The sequence below is a fragment of the Notolepis coatsorum genome, assembly GCF_963971535.1.
Source record: "Notolepis coatsorum genome assembly, chromosome: 7".
In the NCBI taxonomy this organism is placed as follows: Eukaryota; Metazoa; Chordata; class Actinopteri; order Aulopiformes; family Paralepididae; genus Notolepis; species Notolepis coatsorum.
Genome location: NC_140171.1, coordinates 14,456,591 through 14,478,707, shown reverse-complemented (window position 1 = coordinate 14,478,707; position 22,117 = coordinate 14,456,591). Strand labels below are relative to the sequence as shown.

The 22,117-nt window shown below is 47.3% G+C and overlaps 1 pseudogene across 1 annotated transcript in view; it reads right to left on the bottom strand.

Annotated features, from left to right (window-relative positions):
- The window catches only part of LOC311232635 (QRFP-like peptide receptor), a 68,741-nt pseudogene that overhangs the window by 31,749 nt on the left and 14,875 nt on the right, over positions 1-22,117 (bottom strand). The window contains exons 3-4 of the transcript in view: positions 2,571-2,604; positions 856-1,382 (exon numbers count right to left, since the gene is read on the bottom strand). The product of the transcript in view is annotated as a QRFP-like peptide receptor (transcript). The remainder of the gene's footprint in view (positions 1-855; positions 1,383-2,570; positions 2,605-22,117) is intronic.

Below are 22,117 nucleotides of genomic sequence, written 5' to 3'. Positions count from 1 at the left end.
ATTTACACAGGCAAGCAAGTAAGAACAAATTCAGATTTTATTTATTGTCAAAAGTATGTATAATGTTGTGTTAATTCCACAACAAGAGATAGATAATGTTAATTACCTGAAATTATTCCATTTTTTGGAGGGGGGTAAACCCTGCATATATCGGTATCGGTTGATATCGGTTGGTATCGGTATCGGAAATTAAGAGTTGGACAATATCGGTATATCGGTATCGGTAAAAAAGCCAATATCGAGCATCCCAAATTTTTGTATGTTCTTCCATTTCATTGGTTGTTTTATTCCTTTATCTCCTGTAGCACGTTGAGATTTTCACAAATATAAAGTGCGGTACAAATTGAATTTATTATTATTATTATTATTATTATTATTATTATTATTATTATTATTATTATTATTATTATTATTATTATTATTATTATTATTATTATTATTATATGCATGTGTGTGTGTGTGCATGTGTATGTGTGTGTCTGTGTGCATGTGTATGTAGATGTGTATGTGTGTGTGTGTATGTATATGTGTGTGTGTGTGTGTGTGTGTGTGTGTGTGTGTGTGTGTGTGTGTGTGTGTGTGTGTGTGTGTGTGTGCATGTGCGTGTATGTGTGTGTGTGTGTGTGTGTGTGTGTGTGTGTGTGTGTGTGTGTGTGTGTGTGTGTGTGTGCACGTGTATATGTATATGTGCATGTGTGTGTGTGTGTGCGTGTGTGTGTGTGTGTGTGTGTGTGTATATGTATATGTGTGTGTGTGTGTGTGTGTGTGTGTGCATGTGTATGCATGTGTGTGTGTATCTATACGTGTATCTATATGTGTGTGTGTGTGTGTGTATGTGTGTGTGCGAGCACGTACCCCTGCTTGAGACACGGGTGCGGCCACTCCTCCTGACACACCAGGATGGCGAAGCTGCCGAAGGTGAACTCGCGCCGCCGGTTCATCACGGCCAGCGGCGCGCACATGGCCGACGACACCACCCACACCACCGCCACCGTGGCCATGAGGCGCCGGCGGGTGAACATGGAGCGGGCGCGCAGCGGCGAGCGCACGCTGTAGTAGCGGTTCACGCTGATCACCGTCAGGGTCAGCACGCTGGCCGACACCGACACCGCCTGGGTGAAGGGCACGGCGCGGCACAGCAGCTCGCCGTAGACCCAGGCGCTGTAGATGCGGCTGCCCAGCGTCACCGGCATGCACACGCACACCACCGCCAGGTCGCACACCGCCAGGTTGACCAGGAGGCTGCGCGTGGCGCTCACGCCGCCCCCCGCCAGCGCACGCCGGCTCCGCGGGTTGGTGAGCACGCGCAGCGACGTCAGGTTGCCCACGAAGCCCACGGCGAAGGACACCACGTACATGACGGTGAGCGCGATGGTGCCCGGCTCGTGCAGTGTCCACACCAGGTCGCCCAGGTCCCCCCCCGCCCCGGGGGGAAGAGGGAGGAGGAGGAGGGAGGGAGAGAGGAGGAGGAGGAGAGGGAGGAGGAGGGGGAGGAGGGATGGAGAGGGGCCGGCGGCTGCAGGTGCAGGGAGGTGAAGGGCCGGTCGGGGGTCGTGGTGGTGGGGGAGAAGAGGGGGAGGGGGCGAAGAGAGAGGAGGAGGAGAGGGGGAGGGGAGGAGGAGGGAGTTGTAGAATCCGTAGGTGTGATTGATGAGTGTCCTCATGGGGGAGGCCCCCCCCGGCGGGAGGAGCGCCGGCTTCGTACTGCAGCAGGGAGGAGAGGCTGGGCCGGGCGGAGCCTCCGCCGTTTAGCCACTGGCCCCGGGGCGACTCCATGACGCGGGGGGGGGGGGGGGGGGGGGGGGACACACACACACACACACACTCACACGCAGGAATTCAGAGACCGGGGTTCAAAAACGCCGCTTGGCGAGGACAGACGGGAGCAGGAACCCACTTGTCTTCATTAAACTCCATTCGCCTGCAGGGACCACACAGGAGATTTCGATTGGGAAATCAAAAGGAGGGGGGGGGGGTGAAAATAGGAATCTCACTCAGGGGGCTCTAGAGGGGATGTGTGTTTACGTCCAAATAGAATCCCTTATCAGTCCTGGGAGATTAACATTCCAAACACGGATTCCCCAAAATCAATAACCTGTTGTTTCGGTGGATCTACGCAGGTCGCTCCCCTTGATGCAGTCGTACATCGTGGCTCCCGCCGGCCAACTGCGTGGTGTCTCTTCTCAGGTCACATCCTGTGAGTCAGCCACGGTGTGTGTGTGTGTGTGTGTGTGTGTGTGTGTGTGTGTGTGTGTGTGTGTGTGTGTGTGTGTGTGTGTGTGTGTGTGTGTGTGTGTGTGTGTGTGTGTGTGTGTCATATACCGCATATACTGAGCTGACGGATTGGCGACCTGCCCCCTTAAATAGACTTTCTCACCTCCGGGGAGAAGGTACCCCTCATCCCTCTCTCTCTCTCTCTCTCTCTCTCTCTCTCTCTCTCTCTCTCTCTCTCTCTCTCTCTCTCTCTCTCTCTCTCTCTCTCTCTCTCTCTCTCTCTCTCTCCTCTCTCTCTCTCTCTCTCTCTCTCTCTCTCTCTCTCTCCTCTCTCTCTCTCTCTCTCTCCTTCACACCTTCAGTCCATTATTGGAGGCTGCTGGGAGAGACCTGTGAAGAGAGGCAGACACACCAGAGATAGATGAGAATCTGTTCATCCCTCGTTGCATCTTTCAAAGGACGCAAGCTGCTGAAAACAACCACAATGAATTGAAGGCATAAAAAAAAAAAAAAAAAAACGCTTTAACATCTGCTCAGTTATTCATGTGTTCCACAATGTCACATTATTTAAATGGCCGGGTCTTAAGATCTATAAAAACAAAGCGGGGCTCGCAACTCACTTGATGCTCCAAGGTGTTTTAATTGACCAAATAATAGCAGTGGATACAACGTTTTCGACCGACCCTTCCGGTCTTTTACAAAGTAATTTTTTCCGGGTCTTAAGATCTCTCATCGTCAGGTTTCCACACATCAAAGTCACATATATATATTATATACGTCTGTCAAATTATTCTGGACATATACTTGGTGTCTCACAAAAGCAGGATGTGTTTTGTTTTCCGTGAGTTTAGGTCAATGTTAAAAGATTATTTGTGAACCAAGATAGCAGGGATATGGGTCATTTTGGATTTTTTTTTTACACATTATTAGACTATGTAGTAAAATTGCATTTCAGAATTGAGGTCAATGAACAGGCTCATCATCTATAATAGTCGACCTTTAATCGATCTGCAAGCATCGGCTTCATGAATAGAGTCAGAAGACAAGTGTTTGTCCAGAAATTACCAGGTAACCTATATGTCACCGTCCTTGTCTAGTGGTAAAATAAAGGTGATAATTATTTTAAGGAACTTTGAGTTCAAGAAAAGCGCTGTATAAATCCAATGTCTGTTAATTAATGAACATCCAATACAGTAATAAACACCGCCAGAAAAAGCCACCTCTATACTCTGAAAGACACATTTCACACAATGATATTACTGACCTTTGATAATTTGCCGTTTGCAGAGCTCCTGGATAGGATGCCCAAAAAAAAGCCACAGCGGGGAAAGTTGTTTGAGAGAAGAACCTAAAAGCTCACACGAGTCACGACTCACTCACAATCCTCCTTTTCCGTTCCCGTCAAAAGATGGATAATTTCTTGGGGGTGCGTGCGCGGGGAGAAAGCCCCTATATTCCACATCCGCTCGCGTCTGTCGTCGTGTGGAGGTCTGCGCTCCTCGTGTGTTCGAGCGCTTGTGTCGCCTGCAGCCAGTCTTTCTCCAGCGTCGCGCCCATGCGTGCCGCGCGTCCTGTGCGCGCGTCCCGTCTGTGCGCACTGCAGCCAGGACTCAAACCCACAGAAAAAGTCACAGCGGGTACTGGGGGGGAGCAGCTGCTGTCTCGGTTCACTCCGCCGCAATGATTATTCGGCTCGGGGTCTTGTTCTGAAAAGTGCTGTTTGCACTTAGAACTGGAGCGTTTTTGTCTATAGATGTTCGACCCCAATTGGCTGACAATTTGCCACAGATTTGATATTGATCTCCACTGGTCGCAAAGTGACATTGATGTTTAAATTGGCGCCCTGTAGATGATTGGAAAAGCTACTGTACTAGTTGCAGAGAGGTTTGGAGTGGTGTCGGACTGTGGGACTAGGCGAGATGTCACATTGCCCGGCCCTGACTGACAGCTTGCCCTTGTTATTTTGGTAGAAACCAAATGTCCCGGTTGGCCTGACCTCTATAGGCCGCCGTTAAGATGAATTAATAATACGCTTTGTGTCAGTGACTTCCCATTGATGCTGCTAACTCTTGAGCTCTGCTCTGTCTGCCCCTCATCCCAGCCTCTCTCTCTCTCTCTCTCTCTCTCTCTCTCTCTCTCTCTCTCTCTCTCTCTCTCTCTCTCTCTCTCTCTCTCTCTCTCTCTGTGTCTGTCATTGTCTTTGTCTTTCTCTCTCTCTCTCTCTCTCTCTCTCTCTCTCTCTCTCTCTCTCTCTCTTTCTGTATCTCTACCTATCTTTCTCTGTCTGTATGTCTCTCTCTCTCTTTCTGTATCTCTACCTCTCTCCCTATCTGTCTCTCTTTCTTTATCTCTCTGTCTGTCTCTCTCTCTCTTTCTGTATCTCTACCTCTCTCCCTCTCTTTGCAGTCAGTGAACCTGTCAGTATCACTACACTCAAAACCAAAAAAATGAAAAAAAAAAAAATGCGACTGGCACCATAACGGATATTTTGGGTTGAGCCTACAGGGAATATGACAGGTTGGCTTTTTTTTTTTTGCAGCTTACAGTTTCTGCAGAATATGTACAGTATATATATATATATATGTTTAAATGTACAAACGTTTATATAAAAAAAAAGATTATAGACAATGAACATAAACACCCCCCCTTCCCTCCATCCCACCACCCGGAGTGATGTTTTACATGTAATCTGATTAATGATATCTGATTACTAAAAAGTATGTGTAATGCATTAGTACTGTAACAAGCAGTGATGCATTCCTCATGGGACGGAGTTTGCACGCAGTGCAGCCAAAGTTTTGTGAGCAGAAGCATGTGCACGCACACGCACGGATGTGCTGCACGGCACGCGCGTGCACACAGCAATGCGCTGCACTCGCCAACTCGCTATAAGTCGCCACCTGGGCTACTTTGCATATCAATAGCGCCGGTCGTCAGGTGTGTTAAATACGTTCTCAGATACATTCACACAGAACTTGTGAATGAAATGTGTTACATTCCATTCGTAGAGGCAATTAGGCATTGTCTTTAGTCTGTGCTTAAGCGAGGGAACATTTATGCGCATGCGCGGGAGCGCGCGTGCATGTGGCGTCATTAGCGTGCGTGCAATCAGTGTTGATATGAGCAGTGGTGCAGTCGTAATATGGGAAATGCCCAAACGCGCATGTGCGCACACGCATACATGTTCCCTCGGTTGCGCACAATGCGCACACAACAGATGATTATTATGCATAAATGTTTTAAATGTAATTGTAGTTACAATTTCTTTAATTGAATTAACTTAAACTAGAAAAGTAAATACAAACTAAATTAACAATGTAACTTAGAGTTAGTTTACAGAAACGAAGGACAGTTTCCTTCAGCGACCCCCCGCCGGAGCTGAGCGGCTGCTCCGAGGACTCATTGACGCTGGTGGAGAGGCGGTAGTGGAGGAGAGGAGTCCGTTGTTATGCTATCGCCTATCGGTATCCTATTATTATGCAAAGTCTAGGTGATAAGTGCCGGCCGGCGCGACGAGTCCAGTGACAATTGTGAACGCTTTTTTTGTGCGCACGTGCACATCCGCGCGCACTTCTGCCTCAGTGACCTATACCTAAACAGCGTTTAACCGCATTTGTGCTCGACTGCATGCCTGGATATGAGGAATGCAACACTGGTAACAACGACACTCAAGCATAGACATGGTCTTACACAAGAAGCCATGCCTGTTGGTTGCCACTAGGGGCAACGTTTGAGTGAATGACTGGATGCATGGTTGAGCGAGCGGGGTGGGTTAGGGCGGGGTCCTTTGCATCTAAAAACACAGTAATCACATTACAGATTAGCCATGACAGTTAGTTATAATCCAGTTTCTGTAATCAATTTCACTCACAGTAAAAACACAGTGATACATTTTTTACAGATGATACATTTATTGTGTTTAGAGGAGTGATGTTTTACTTGGGGAACAGACACTCATGGTAGGGGGGTGATGTGTTACTGGGGGACAGGTGTGAGAGACAGTCATGGTAGAGGAGTGAGTGTCCCAGGAACAAGGGGGTATAGCCAATTGCCAGACATCTATTACAATCATCTTAATATATTTTAATGTCAGAAATCTATTGAACATTTTTGGGAAGTTTTAATGTACATTTTATGCTAATTATTTTGTCTACATTACTGCTGTGAAGCACATTGGGCTGCAATTATGAAAGGTATTATACAAATAAAGTGTATTATTGTTATTATTGAATGTGTGAGTGAATGGGTAAAATGTGAGTAACAGATTGTAAAGCGCTTTGGATAAAAGCGCTATATAAAAAAGCAGCCATTTACCATTTACCATTGTGGATGTTTGGAGGGAGGGAGTTCCAGAGGGTGGGTGCGGCAACAGAGAAGGCTCTGGGACCGACAGTGCGCAGGTTGGTGGTGGGGATGGAGAGGAGACCAGAGTCAGAGGACCGCAGCCTCCGGGGTGGGATGTAGGGATGGAGAAGGTCAGCTAGGTATACCGGGGGGCAAGGGAAGCGGGAATCGAACCGGGAACCTCCGAATTACCGGACGACTGCTCTACCTCCACTGTCGCCCCTCTCTTCTTATAAAGTAGTCTGAACACAAAATATTATTTGGAATCGATAAACTATAACACGACTGGTTGAGGGAAGAAAATTATTGTGAATAATGTATTATGGACACAAATATTAATTGATATAACATGAAATAATGGTTGATAACGGCTAAAGACGATAATAACCTTGTATTCTATGTATTCTTCAGGTACATTTACTTTTACATTTAGTCAAAGTAAATGTACACCTCCTACAATGATTTCATATCGATCAAGCCGATCAACGTATGTGTAGTATTCAAAACGAATGCCGTTGCTGGTGATTAGAGCATCAAAAAATGACCCCCCCCCCCCTTTTTGATGCATTCATGATGAAACATAATACCTATTATATACCTTTGATTTGGAAATAGTAACGCGTCCAGGCATGCAACGCGAACGCCTTCAGCAAAATTCACATATCGCTCCATAACGCAGTTACCAGGAATTAGCCAGGATCACTCTGAAACTGTTAGGGTTTGAAACCGACCTCAAACGCACGGCACAGACAGGTAGTTCAGAGTTAGCCAAATACTAGGGCGTATTTATTTTCAGAGTCAAAAAGGAGCAAGTAACAATCTTGAAACAAAGGGAGACTGCCTTCAGCAGAGTTATCTGCGGCTCTGCAGATCCTCTTGGTGTTCGAGGTGGGGAAACGGTATTGACGCTGAAGCGGCTCTGCAGATACTCCCAGCTTCAACTCGAGGTGGGAAAGAGAGAGAGAGATGGTCCAAACTCACCAAAGCGCAAGAGTAAAGCGGGTAAACGAGGCGCAGCTCAAAACGGGGGACAAGGTCTTCACCAGCGGCAATCCACAGATGTCCTGGAGGGAGAGTAGACGAGGCACAGCAACGGGGAACAACAGGCAGAAACAGAAGTATTCAAAACGACCCGACATCGATTGAAGGGAAGTCCCAGTATAAAAAGCCTCTGGGGCGCTAATCAAAAACTATGACAGGTGCGCGCTGGAATTGATACTTGCTCCAAAAGCGTGTGGCGGGGAATGCACCAATCAACACAGCACCTTAAAGGAGCGGAGCGTGTGGCGGGGAATGCACCAATCAACACAGTACCTTAAAGGAGCGGAGCGTGTGGCGGGGAACGGACCAATCATCACAGTACCTTAAGAAGCCTGTGGCGGGGAATGAACCAATCCTCACAGAAACTATACAATATTCACCACGGTCTAACACCCAAATGTATACATGAAAAAAAATCATAATTGTTTACATGTTGGACGAGGGATAGTTACTGTCAAATGAGCCATAGTATTGTCTCCATAGCTTTAATATAGAATATAGATATAGCCCTGCAAACACTGTGACGCACAGTGAAAATCCCTATATTTTAAAGTGTGGCCCATTGAGTACAAGGATGGATAAAATGGCTGGCCGTGAATGAGTTAACTAACAGAAGGGACATTTTATTCATCTATAAGGGTCTGCTTACTATTATCTCTGCTCTGATTGCTTTTACTCTAAACACAGCGCTACGGTACTCTGCACACATGTATAAAGAAAATATTATGCCCATATAAATGGAGTAAAATACAGAAAACCTTGAAGTTAGAACATTTCATTCTGTTAGAAGGTTTTAAAGGTCATAAACATGAATAAAAACTATATCGATTGTCGATATAGAAACTTGGCTCCTTATTATGTGAAAACATTGTTGGCATGCATAATGTAGATACTGTGCTACAGTACCTTGCATTGCCTCTCCTCAATGAAGCCAGGAGCATATTCATTTTAAATACATTTGAATACTCTTTTCAAACCATTTCAATGTATTTTTAACTTGACTTAAAAAAAAATTAAATATAAATAAAGCACTCACAAAAATAGAGATAAATTGTGGGAAGCCCAAGCAGGTCTGTGAGGCTTTCATGATCGATGTTGCTTTCATTGACTGTAATGGAAGCGTTCTCTACCTGCACTCAGTATGTGTCTCACCACAAACATGCTCCATTTGGCTTCCCCATAAGGAGGTACCGTCCGACCTCTTTTATCTCTCACCTTGATTTCATCATCATATCATCAAACCTTTATTTGTATAGGCAGGTTAATTAAGAACAAGTTCTTATTTTCAATAACGGCCTATTTGGGGGTAAAAAGCCCCCTAGGGGGAAAGGGGATGGGGGATAAAAATTTAATAAATAAAAATAAAACACAAAGGAACATTATTAAAAAGGCAGGACATACATACAGAGCAACAACTGAACTGAACAACAACAACTGACAGAACAATAGTGGCAGCAATAGGATTTCAAATTGTATATAGAGATTTTAGTCTCTTAAACATTTATATTTTATATTGCCTTTGTACATTCTCTTCAACCACTGTCATGTACAGTAGCGCTGTTGACGATGGCAACATTCCTCCTGCACTGTGACAAACCACAAGTTGTCCCGACTAATAGCTAGGTGATTGTACAGTATATTAAATAAAACGTTTACATCATTCCTATGTAGCTGATACAACTCCTATGTAGTTCACTCAAGTTATATGTAGTTGATTCAACCAAATAAAAGGAGGAGGTCAGATACTGGAGATACCTCCTCCACCTATAAACCCCCCAGTACCTATCTGACCTCCTACACCCCTACACCCCCTCCATGCCCCCCAGTACCTATCTGACCTCCTCCACCCATACCTCCTCCATGCCCCCCAGTACCTATCTGACCTCCTCCCCCCTACACCTCCTCCATGTCCCCCAGTACCTATCTGACCTCCTCCACCCCTCCACCATGCCCCCCAGTACCTATCTGACCTCCTACACCCCTACACCCCCTCCATGCCCCCCAGTACCTATCTGACCTCCTCCACCCCTACACCTCCTCCATGCCCCCCAGTACCTATCTGACCTCCTCCACCCCTACACCTCCACCATGCCCCCCAGTACCTATCTGACCTCCTCCCCCCCTACACCTCCTCCATGCCCCCCAGTACCTATCTGACCTCCTCCACCCCTACACCTCCTCCATGCCCCCAGTACCTATCTGACCTCCTCCACCCCTACACCTCCTCCATGCCCCCAGTACCTATCTGACCTCCTCCACCCCTACACCTCCTCCATGCCCCCCAGTACCTATCTGACCTCCTACACCCCTACACCTCCTCCATGCCCCCCAGTACCTATCTGACCTCCTCCACCCCTACACCTCCTCCATGCCCCCCAGTACCTATCTGACCTCCTCCACCCCTACACCTCCTCCATGCCCCCAGTACCTATCTGACCTCCTCCACTCCTACACCTCCTCCTGGAGGCTGTGATCCTCAGACACATATCTGCTCTCCATCCCTCCCACCTGCCTACAATAATAATAATAATAATAATAATAATAATAATAATAATAATAATAATAATAATTAATAATAATAATAATAATAATAATAATAATAATAATAATAATAATAATAATAATAATAATAATAATAATAATAATAATAATAATAATAATAATAATAATAATAATAATAATAATAATAATAATAATAATAATAATAATAAATTGTATTTGTATTGCACTTTTCATTCACTAGGATCCCAAAGTGCTACAGCAGTGGTCACCAACCCGTCGATCTTGATCGACTGGTCGATCTTTGAGACTGTCCCTGTAGATCTTTCCATGAAAATTTAAAATTCAATTTCTTTTTTTTCTTTTTTTTTTAGATCTTACCCTGAGAGTCCACATTACAGTTCTACTTTTGTTTTGATGTGAAAAGTGATGCTGCACTTAGCACTGACTGCACTTAGCACTGACTGCACTTAGCACTGACTGCACTTAGCACTGACTGCACTTAGCACTGACTGCACTTAGCACTGACTGAGAAAGTACACATTACAGTTCTACTTTTGTTTTGATGTGAAAAGTGATGCTGCACTTAGCACTGACTGCACTTAGCACTGACTGCACTTAGCACTGACTGCACTTAGCACTGACTGCACTTAGCACTGACTGAGAAAGTACACATTACAGTTCTACTTTTGTTTTGATGTGAAAAGTGATGCTGCACTTAGCACTGACTGCACTTAGCACTGACTGCACTTAGCACTGACTGCACTTAGCACTGACTGCACTTAGCACTGACTGAGAAAGTACACATATTAGTTCTACTTTATAAAATGCTAATTGTAAATATGTTTGTCAATGTTAATAATATGAGAAAGTCCACATTACAGTTCTACTTTTGTTTTGATGTGAAAAGTGATGCTGCATAAGATGACTGCACTTAGCACTGACTGATAAAGTGCATAATAGTTCTACTTTGACGTTTTAATGTTGGACCAAAGCATTGCATGTAATTAGAATACAGGCAAATAAAAGTAATTTAGTTTAAAGTACAATCTTGGCTGTCTTTTTCTCTCAACGCTTCAATAGGTAGATCTTGCCTTCACCAAAAAAAATAAAAGTGATCTTGGGCTTAAAAAGGTTGGTGACCACTGTGCTACAGGGTTAAAACATAGTTAAAAATATAATAATTATTAATAAAAAATAAAATACAGAATAGAAATAAAATAAAAATAGAACATAGTTAAAAACATAGTATAAACATAAAATTAAAGACAACAGCACAAGAAAGAAATAATTTTTTTTTTAAAGCTAACAATCAAAGGCCTTTTGAAACAGATTTCAGTTTTCAGGCCTGCTTTAAAAGAGTCCAGCTCTGTGGTGCCCTCAACTGGATTGGGGAGGCTGTTCCACAGACGTGGTGCAGCCGAGCAGAAGGCTCGCTCACCCATGGTGCAGAGCCGGGTACTGGGGACCCGAAGGAGCAGGCTACCTGCAGATCTGAGGGTGCGGGTGGAGGATTGTGGAGTGATGAGTTCCTGAAGGTAGAGGGGTGCGTGTCCCTTTATGCAGTTATGGGTGAGCATCAGGATGTTGTAGTTGATCCGGGATGAGACGGGGGGGGGGGGCAATGTAGTGAGTGGAGGATGGGGGTTGTTGTGAAGGGCCAGATTAAACCGAATATATATATTTATTTATATATATATATTTAATTGTATTTGTATATTCTCTAATATTCCCTGATATCCCTTGTATATTCCTTGTACAATATGCATTGAATATCCATTCTAGCCTACTGAACATCCCATAATAGTCTCCATTCTACTATTGGTCGAGACCTTGGTGCCAGGCTGCCATACCCCTCGGACCCAGTTCAAACGTACCGCTCGACATGTACGAACAAGTCCTAGTTCCGCGTAGGAATTTGGCTACCGCACCACTAATGGGACTATTTGTTCATAGTGCGTATATATACTGCGCTACTAAAGTAGGACTTTCTTTTCAGTCCAGTTTCTTACCCTCCAATAGAGTCACAGACGTAAAGCCTCCCCGCGACGCCACGTGTGGGAGTAAGGCCAAGTTCGCCTACCATCGGTATTGAGACATCGTGTATATTAATATTTGAATAGTCATATTTGGCACTATATCGTCGAGTTGGACGTAGTCTATTAAGCTAATAATAGTCTGTTAATATATAGTGCTTCGTGCGGTGAGAATACTACCGTAGTCAGTACCCCATCGTCTCGGGCAGAGAACTGGCTGCTTACCCAGGGTGGTTGACCCTATGTGAAGCTGCACCCAAGGAGCCCCAGAGCCGACGAGCGAGTGGACCTGTATACCGGATTATTCTACCGACGACAGCCCGCCTTCCCAGGCACGGATTATGCTTTGGATACTTTGATTATTCCATGGATAAAGACCCCCGACACTGCCGTGTGTTGGAACCCCCCCCCCTGGAGAGGACGCAAGGTGAGGAGACGCTCTGCAAGACGAGGTCGCTTCACGTCTCTCCCCCGTGGACCGGAGAGAGCCGGCCCACAAAGAGTCCACCTGCTTTCATCTGTGGTCCAAGGATTGCCGGCGCATTGAACGGCACTACAGTGGGTTCACCTGGGATACCCTTGGCCGGACGAGGCAGCCGGATTCTACCCCCCCCCCCTCCTACTCCTGTCGGCTTACAAGCGACCGGATTAACCCCCTCTAGTGTATCTAGTATAATCATTAAAGTATCATTGCTGTTATTCCTTAACTATTCCAGGTCGTATATTTACCACCTGCGCCTTCAGAGATTGGACATTCTCTATTGATATACCGACGAATACTCCTTGCCATAAAAGTGCATACTATTTCAATTCATAAATGTAATTAAGTGATTAAGTGCTTATTCTACACACCATCGCTGTGTAGAAATAAAGACCTGTTTCTAATTCGTACATTTGTGTTGGATCCGTTTCATCTACGTGAGAGTGTTCATGATAATATATTTATGCCGTGTACTGGGTGGCCGAATATTAAGTACAAAGGTAGTGGTAGTAAGTATCATATCTAGTAATACAGTCAGGGAATTGTACCCCTCAGTTACAATTGGTCCTTCGAGCCGGAGGGTAATTAGTGTAATATTAATATAGTGTTATTAATATTGAAATGGCCTATGATGAACACTCCACGAAACGATCCTCCTAACCAACGCCCGCAGCGCGAACGACGGCTCCCTCAGTACTTAGAGGCTTACGCTGTCAGTCAACAACCTAGTCTTCTACTAACAGTAAGCGCGGTAAAACTAGAAAGTAAAAGTATGTCTAACCCCAACGCCCAGACTACCCCGACCATAGAGGCCCCTACGGGCTCTAATGTAACTGACCAAGTTCACGGTGGGGACCAGTGGGAACCAGACATGACTTCACACCCCGCCAGTACTGAAGAAGTAGTCCCCGATGAGTCCCGGGAGGAATACAACGCTACCGAGAGAGAACTCGGCACGGAAGAAGACGGGGAGAGCACCGTGGAGATAGAGCTCCAAGGCTCCGCAAGGAGTACCCCGAGGGAAGGCTCCCCTATACAACCGCCTTCTCCAGAGGCAGAGAGGACCCTACAGCAGGCCCTTCTCATCAGCCTGAACGCCGCTGCTGAACGCGACCGACTGCAGATCCAGCAGCGAAGCGAACACGAGCAGATACGTCTAGAAATAAGACGCATTCAGATGGAAGAGAATGTGGCCCGAGAACGAGCCGGTGCTCAACGGGACGCAGCGCGCGACAGACAGCAGTCGCAACTAATAGAACAGCTGATCAGACGGACAACACCCTCTCCCTCCGCCAGAGGCTCCAGGAACTCGTCTAGACACACCTCCAGGGCGGCATCCCCTAGCCGAGTAAACAACCCTGAACTTGACCAACAGACGAGGTCTATACCCCCCACAGACCACCTCCCCCCACCGGTCCAAGCGAGACCTAGCAACCGGGAAGGAGCAGCATATCCTGTGGAGAGGCTAAACCAGAGACTACAAGCACTGGATGACCTAACTGAAGACGAAGAGGAAGAGGAGGAGAACCACGCCCGAAGACAGCACAGTACTCTACCGCAGTGGTTCCCAAAGTCGGGGTCGCGACCCAAAGGTGGGCCGCGAGCAGCCACGGGTGGGCCGCGAGATGATTAAAAAAAAAAAAAAAAAAAATTTTTTTATTTTTTATTTTTTTATTTTTTTATTTTTTATTTTTTTATTTTTATTTTTTTTGTCAGGCCACTGAACTTAGAAGCAGGCCAGGACAGTGTTTCTAGTTGTATTCTAAAATTATTTTCTATTGTATTCTAAAATGTGACTATATGGTTTTATATTAACTTAATAAATAAACAAAAACGAAAAATCGACTTATTTCAACGAACATTTCAAACTAAATAACAGATTATGCACATAAAACGCTGAAAACAACCGAAGCAACAATAGTATTTTAATGAGGCTATTATAATTATCATTATTATTTTGCAACAAGTTAGCCCTCTCATAAATAGCACATATAAATGAATAACTAACTTGAACTAACTTAATAGGATTGAAGTGATATTTGGCTTAAAAAATCGGTCACCTGGCAAAAAAAAAAAAAAGCCAGACGATGTGCATTGGGCCGCGGCTCTCTGACGCCTTATTTTCTGGGCCCCGGCCTGAAAAGTTTGGGAACCCCTGCTCTACCGGACCAGGAGGTCCGGTACAGCCCAGGCTATACTCCCGCGGAGCTGCGCTACAGACCCCCGACTCTATACACGGGTGAGCACGACGCACGACCCGCACCGAGGAACAGCACCTGGACAAGCGGGCCATGGTACACTGCCGGTACCAGCCCATACCAAGGAGCGGGAGGAGACTCGCCTAGGAGGCCTCTCCCCCAACGCTCGCCGATGTATCCACAGTCAGCGTCATACATTGGCACGCCTATGGTACCCGACTTCACCCAAGAGAACCGGGCCCAGTATACAGAACTCCGCATGTGTCTGGAGACCATGTTGGTGGATGTATTGGATGAACGCCACAAATACGCCATCCTACTGAAGCACTTAAAGGTACCCCGCGCACATAATATAGCGCTCGCCTACGCGACTTCCACCACCCCATACACAGCAGCGCTGGTAGCATTGGACCAGAGGTATGGGCGCATATGGGATTACGTGATCCAGGAGATCCGACACATCGACCGCTTACCCCCAGCAATAGACAATCGAGCACTGGACGACCTGTCCATCAGAGTGCAGTCCCTGGTAGGGATGTTGGGAGCGCAAAGAGAGAAGGGGAGGCATGAACTTTATGCCAACTCAAATGTGGAAAGGATCCTGGAGAAGCTGCCGCCCGCTCGTCAGGAGCGCTTTAGGCGGCAGAGGGACCACAGAGACCCGAATGGCCCCGAACCGAACCTCCTCGATCTAGCAGACTTCCTGGCGAGAGAAGACAGCAGCCTACGGCTAGATACATTCGGACGGAGCACCCCTGGCTCCAGAGAAGGAACCAGACGACTAAATGATGGAAGAAGATCGGTGACTGTGATGCACCAATCGGAGTCAGTACCGAGCAGCAGGAGCCACAGTACCCCCTCCAGAACGGAGAAGTGGAAGATAGTGTGCCCCTACTGTGAGAAAGAACACTGGCTAGCGCAATGTGACTCCTTCCCCAAGCTGAACGCGGAGGAAGCAGGTCAATGGATAAAGTCCAACAAGCGCTGTTTTCGATGTGCGCGCTCACACATGGCAGCCGAATGCCGCTTAAAGAAAAGGTGCACCAAGTGCGATGGAGCCCATCTGGACATACTTCACGACAGTAACAGACGGCGCCCTTCACCTGCACCATCCAGCCGCAAAGCGAGCGTCATGTACATCGATCCCGCCAGCAGCAGTGGAGCCCGAGTACTCCTAAAAGTAGTGCGTGTGACACTAAGCTACCAGAATAAAGTCCTGGACACTTACGCCGTCCTCGATGACGGGTCAGAGAAGACCCTGCTGCTCGCCTCCGCTGCGGCCCAGCTAGGGCTGCGGGGAAGCGAAACCCAAATGACAATTCGGACAATAAGACGAGATTTGAAGACGATAAAGGGCGAGAATGTCTCATTCTCTATCGCAGCAAGCGGCCAGCCTGAGCGACGGTACCAGATTGCAGACGCTTTCACCAGCCAAGAAATAGGACTGTCGCGGTACACATACCCCGTCGCCAAGCTGATGGAGAAATATGCACATCTGCGCAAGTTACCGATCCCGCTCATAGACAATGCTATGCCGACCCTGTTGATAGGCTCCGACCATGCAGACCTCATTGTCCCGATAGACCGGGTTCATACCGGACCCCGAGGCTGCCCTGCAGCAGTCGAGACCCGTTTGGGATGGACTCTCCAAGGCCCGCTCGCCAAATCTCTCAACCGAAGTACAGCCACTAGATGTCTCCACTCCCGAGTCACAGAGGGAGAAACCGCACTCCTGCAACACGTAGAGCGGCTATGGACCTTGGAACAAATGCCCTTTAAGAACGGAAAGAAAGACATTCGCTCTAAAGATGACATTTACGCAATTCACCTCCTCGAGACAGGGACCAAGAGAGTCCCGGTCAACGGCGTGTTGAGATACGCCACGCCACTCCTGCGGCGAGAAGGAATGCCTACTTTCCACGCCAAGACAGACGCCACAGAACGGTACCTGCTGAACACGGAGCGGCTCTTAGCCAAGAACCCCGCCCAAGAGAGTGTATACCGCGCTGAGATTGAGAAGCTCATCACAGCGGGACACGTCACAAAGATGGACATTAAAGAGGCTGACCAGACCACTGAATCGTGGTACGTGCCCCACCACAAGGTCCATCACAACGGTAAAGACCGCATAGTATTTAACTGCAGCTACCAGATCGGATCCCAAAATCTGAATAAAGAGTTACTGCCCGGTCCCACACTCGGCCCCTCCCTACTCGGCGTTCTACTCCGCTTCCGCCAGGAAAAGGTGGCCATCAGCGGGGACATTAAAGGAATGTTCCTGCAGGTGAGATTAGTAGAGGCGGACAAGCCCCTGTTACGGTTCCTATGGAGAGAGAAGCCAGGAGATGAGCACCCAGCCATCTACCAATGGGAAGTCCTCCCCTTCGGAACGACGTGCAGCCCCTGCTGTGCGACATTTGCACTACAGAAACATGTAGCAGAGGACCCAGCAGCGGACGAAGAGGTCCGACACAGCGTAAAGAACAGCTTCTACCTAGACAACTGTCTACAAAGCCTTTCAACCCAGGAAGAAGCCGAGGCTCTCCTGATTAAACTCCGCGCCTCATTGATCAAAGGCGGCTTTGATCTCAGGCAGTGGGCCAGCAGCGATCCGCAAGTACTGCGCAGCCTCCCCTCCGAGGACAAGGCAGCCAGCAGCGAGACCTGGATGGCTACAATCCCGGGAGAAGCCCAGGAGATGACCCTGGGATTGGTGTGGCGATTCAAAACAGATTCGCTTCACTACAGACACAAGCCCCTGACTACGGAGCAGGGAAGGCCGGCGGCGGCGCCGACCACCAGACGGAGTGTGTACACAACACTCGCCCGACAATATGACCCGCTAGGATGTATTCTACCGTACACCACCAGGGCAAAAATTATTGTACGAGCATTGTGGGACAAGGACCAGGGCTGGGACGACCCCATTCCTGCACACCTTACATCCACCTGGAGAGAGTGGGAGATGGAGCTCCACTCACTCCCAGGCGTTAATATGCGCCGAAGCTACTTCCCACCCACGGTGAGGCCAGAGACATGTAAAATGGACTTACACGTCTTCAGTGACGCCTCAGAGGTCGCATACGGATCAGTAGCCTACTTGCGGGCCCAAGACCAGGGGGGAGAGATCTACACAGCATTTGTCCTCGCCCGCTCGAGAATAGCCCCACGCAAGCAACAATCTATCCCACGTCTAGAGCTCTGCGCAGCCCTAGCCGGAGCGCACCTAGCCACGCTCATCCAACGTGAGCTCACCATACCGGTGTCTAGGACAATCCTGTGGTCAGATTCCACGACGGTACTCGCCTGGATCAAATCGGACTCATGCAAGTACAAAGTCTTCGTGGGAGTCAGAGTCACCGAGATTCAAGACTTAACCGAAGAGTTAACCGGAGAAACAGAGTGGCGCTACAGTGATACAAAACAGAACCCAGCTGACGTCATCACCCGGGGGATGCCCCTGGATGACCTCACCCGTCGCAATGTCTACAGTGACGGCCCCGCATTCCTAAGACTCCCGGAAGGACAGTGGCCCATGCCTATCCCGAGGGAAGCAAGTCCAGAGGAGGTGGAAATTAAGAAGTCTGTGTTCTGTGGATTGAGCACCGTAGCCTCCACCGACCCTAACATAGACGATTGCACGTCCATAGAGAGTGCACAACAAAGAACATTCCTGCGGTACCACCCGGAGTGCAAGTCCCCCGCTGATATGTCAGCAGCTAACTACGAGGAAGCAGAATTGCTTCTACTGCAGCGAGCCCAGAGAGACTCGTTCCCCGATGAATTGGCCTGTCTACAGGGAGGAAAGCCCGTCCCATCCGACAGCAGATTAATTCATCTGGCCCCCGAGAGCGACGCTCATACCCTCATCAGAGTGGGTGGTCGCCTACGCAGAGACCCCAACACACTCCTGATGGGGCGGCTAGATCCTGCATTACCACAGACAATGTACCGGCCTGAAGAAGCGAACGGCCGACGAATGTGGAGGTACAGCCAAGTATTAGCCGACAAGTTTTGGAACAGTTTCCTACTGCACTACCTACCGTCTCTACAGACCCGCCAGAAGTGGGTAAAGGAGAGAGACAATTTGACAGAAGGAACAGTCGTCATGATTATTGATCAATCACTGCCCAGAGCTATGTGGCCGGCCGGCCGCGTAAGCAAAGTGATCACCGGTGCCGACGGCAAGGTCCGAGCAGCTGAAGTGCTCGTCCAGGGTCGCACTTACACCCGTCCCGTGGCACGGCTCATAGAACTGCCTCGACTCCCAGACACAATCGATGATGACCATGACCCTACAACCCTATGACTTTGTGAAGTTGACTGACCCCTACAGCAAACCCTTATGTGTAAATAGACAACGCGATTAATCTGTCTCTGTTTAACTGATTAGGTCTGGGACCTATTCAGGGGGTGGCTGTTGTGAAGGGCCAGATTAAACCGAATATATATATTTATTTATATATATTTAATTGTATTTGTATATTCTCTAATATTCCCTGATATCCCTTGTATATTCCTTGTACAATATGCATTGAATATCCATTCTAGCCTACTGAACATCCCATAATAGTCTCCATTCTACTATTGGTCGAGACCTTGGTGCCAGGCTGCCATACCCCTCGGACCCAGTTCAAACGTACCGCTCGACATGTACGAACAAGTCCTAGTTCCGCGTAGGAATTTGGCTACCGCACCACTAATGGGACTATTTGTTCATAGTGCGTATATATACTGCGCTACTAAAGTAGGACTTTCTTTTCAGTCCAGTTTCTTACCCTCCAATAGAGTCACAGACGTAAAGCCTCCCCGCAACGCCACGTGTGGGAGTAAGGCCAAGTTCGCCTACCATCGGTATTGAGACATCGTGTATATTAATATTTGAATAGTCATATTTGGCACTATATCGTCGAGTTGGACGTAGTCTATTAAGCTAATAATAGTCTGTTAATATATAGTGCTTCGTGCGGTGAGAATACTACCGTAGTCAGTACCCCATCGTCTCGGGCAGAGAACTGGCTGCTTACCCAGGGTGGTTGACCCTATGTGAAGCTGCACCCAAGGAGCCCCAGAGCCGACGAGCGAGTGGACCTGTATACCGGATTATTCTACCGACGACAGCCCGCCTTCCCAGGCACGGATTATGCTTTGGATACTTTGATTATTCCATGGATAAAGACCCCCGACACTGCCGTGTGTTGGAACCCCCCCCCCTGGAGAGGACGCAAGGTGAGGAGACGCTCTGCAAGACGAGGTCGCTTCACGTCTCTCCCCCGTGGACCGGAGAGAGCCGGCCCACAAAGAGTCCACCTGCTTTCATCTGTGGTCCAAGGATCGCCGGCGCATTGAACGGCACTACAGTGGGTTCACCTGGGATACCCTTGGCCGGACGAGGCAGCCGGATTCTACCCCCCCCCCCCCTCCTACTCCTGTCGGCTTACAAGCGACCGGATTAACCCCCTCTAGTGTATCTAGTATAATCATTAAAGTATCATTGCTGTTATTCCTTAACTATTCCAGGTCGTATATTTACCACCTGCGCCTTCAGAGATTGGACATTCTCTATTGATATACCGACGAATACTCCTTGCCATAAAAGTGCATACTATTTCAATTCATAAATGTAATTAAGTGATTAAGTGCTTATTCTACACACCATCGCTGTGTAGAAATAAAGACCTGTTTCTAATTCGTACATTTGTGTTGGATCCGTTTCATCTACGTGAGAGTGTTCATGATAATATATTTATGCCGTGTACTGGGTGGCCGAATATTAAGTACAAAGGTAGTGGTAGTAAGTATCATATCTAGTAATACAGTCAGGGAATTGTACCCCTCAGTTACAGGGGTTATGTGCTCGTGTTTACGGACTCTCATCAGGATCCTGGCAGCGCTGTTACAGACCTTTGGGGACAGAGCCTTCAGTGTGCCCCCCCCCCCCCACCCTCTGGAACTCTCTCCCAGCTGAGATCCTCTCTGCCGCATCCTTGAAGACGGCCCTGAAAACACGCCTGTTAATTAAGGCCTACGGCCTCTAGTCCCTGTCCTTTATTGTTATTATAATTTATTTTGCATAATATGAACTATATAATAATACATCTTGTGTGTCTTCTTTTGCTGCTTTGCGTCTTTGATCTTCTATATATAAATCCAAGCTATTATTTTATTATGTATTATTTCTCCTCGCCATGCTGTCCTTGACGTACAGTACAGTAGCAGCAACCACAGGGACATCAGACAATGCTTGGCTTAGTCCTCATCCTCCATCAGAGCTGACCATTGAATTGTAATACGAGCTAAATGTCATCTTACAATACTGTAGTAATGTAGAATGTACAATTAGAGTGTCCACGTCATATCACTCATTCAAGTGCAGGGTTAAGGAATGGCTCATTGAAAACCAGCACTGTCAACACTGAGGTGTGTGTGTGTGTGTGTGTGTGGTGTGTGTGTGTGTGTGTGTGTGTGTGTGTGTGTGTGTGTGTGTGTGTGTGTGTGTGTGTGTGTGTGTGTGTGTGTGTGTGTGTGTGTGTGTGTGTGTGTGTGTGTGTGTGTGTGTGTGTGTGTGTGTGTGTGTGTGTGTGTGTGTGTGTGTTTGTGTGGATATGGTGCGTTTGTCTATGCCTGGGTCTTCTAATATGTCATGTCTGTCCTTGTGTCCATGACTGTATTGTGCCCTGTATCCCTGTATCCCTATCATATGTTATATGTGCTTTTTGTTGTGTTTTTATTCTAATGTTATTTATCTTGATTTTATTCTATTTTTATTGCTAACCCTTTTTTCACACAGGATTTTAGTCTATACCTTCTGGCAGGGGGGGACTGCCAATGGAAATTAGCCTTTTGGCTCAAATTGGGTGCATTTACATTTGTAAAATGTTTTATGTTGTTTTATGTTGAACAAATGCAGTAAACCTAAACTTAAACCTAAACAATAATGTAGAAAACAGACGTCATTTATCAAGATGTTATAGTCACGAATTGATTAAAACCAACTTGTTGATCCATACACACTGTAGCAGAGAGATTAAGGCCCCGTTTAGACGGAAACGCTAACAGGTGAATCCGCAAAAATATTTTTTCGGATGTGCCTTTCGTTTATACGGAAACAGCGTTTTTACGGGGTGAAACCGCAAAAAAGTGAGACTACCTTCCAGGGTGGAATTCCTAGAAACGCAAAAGCTTTGCGCTCTCGTCTAAACTGTTAAAACGTATAAATCTGATAAAACGATGACGAAAGGGTTGTCACGGCTCTGGTCGCGCGTACTGCTTACGTCACAGGTAGCAGGTATGCGCCAGTAGCC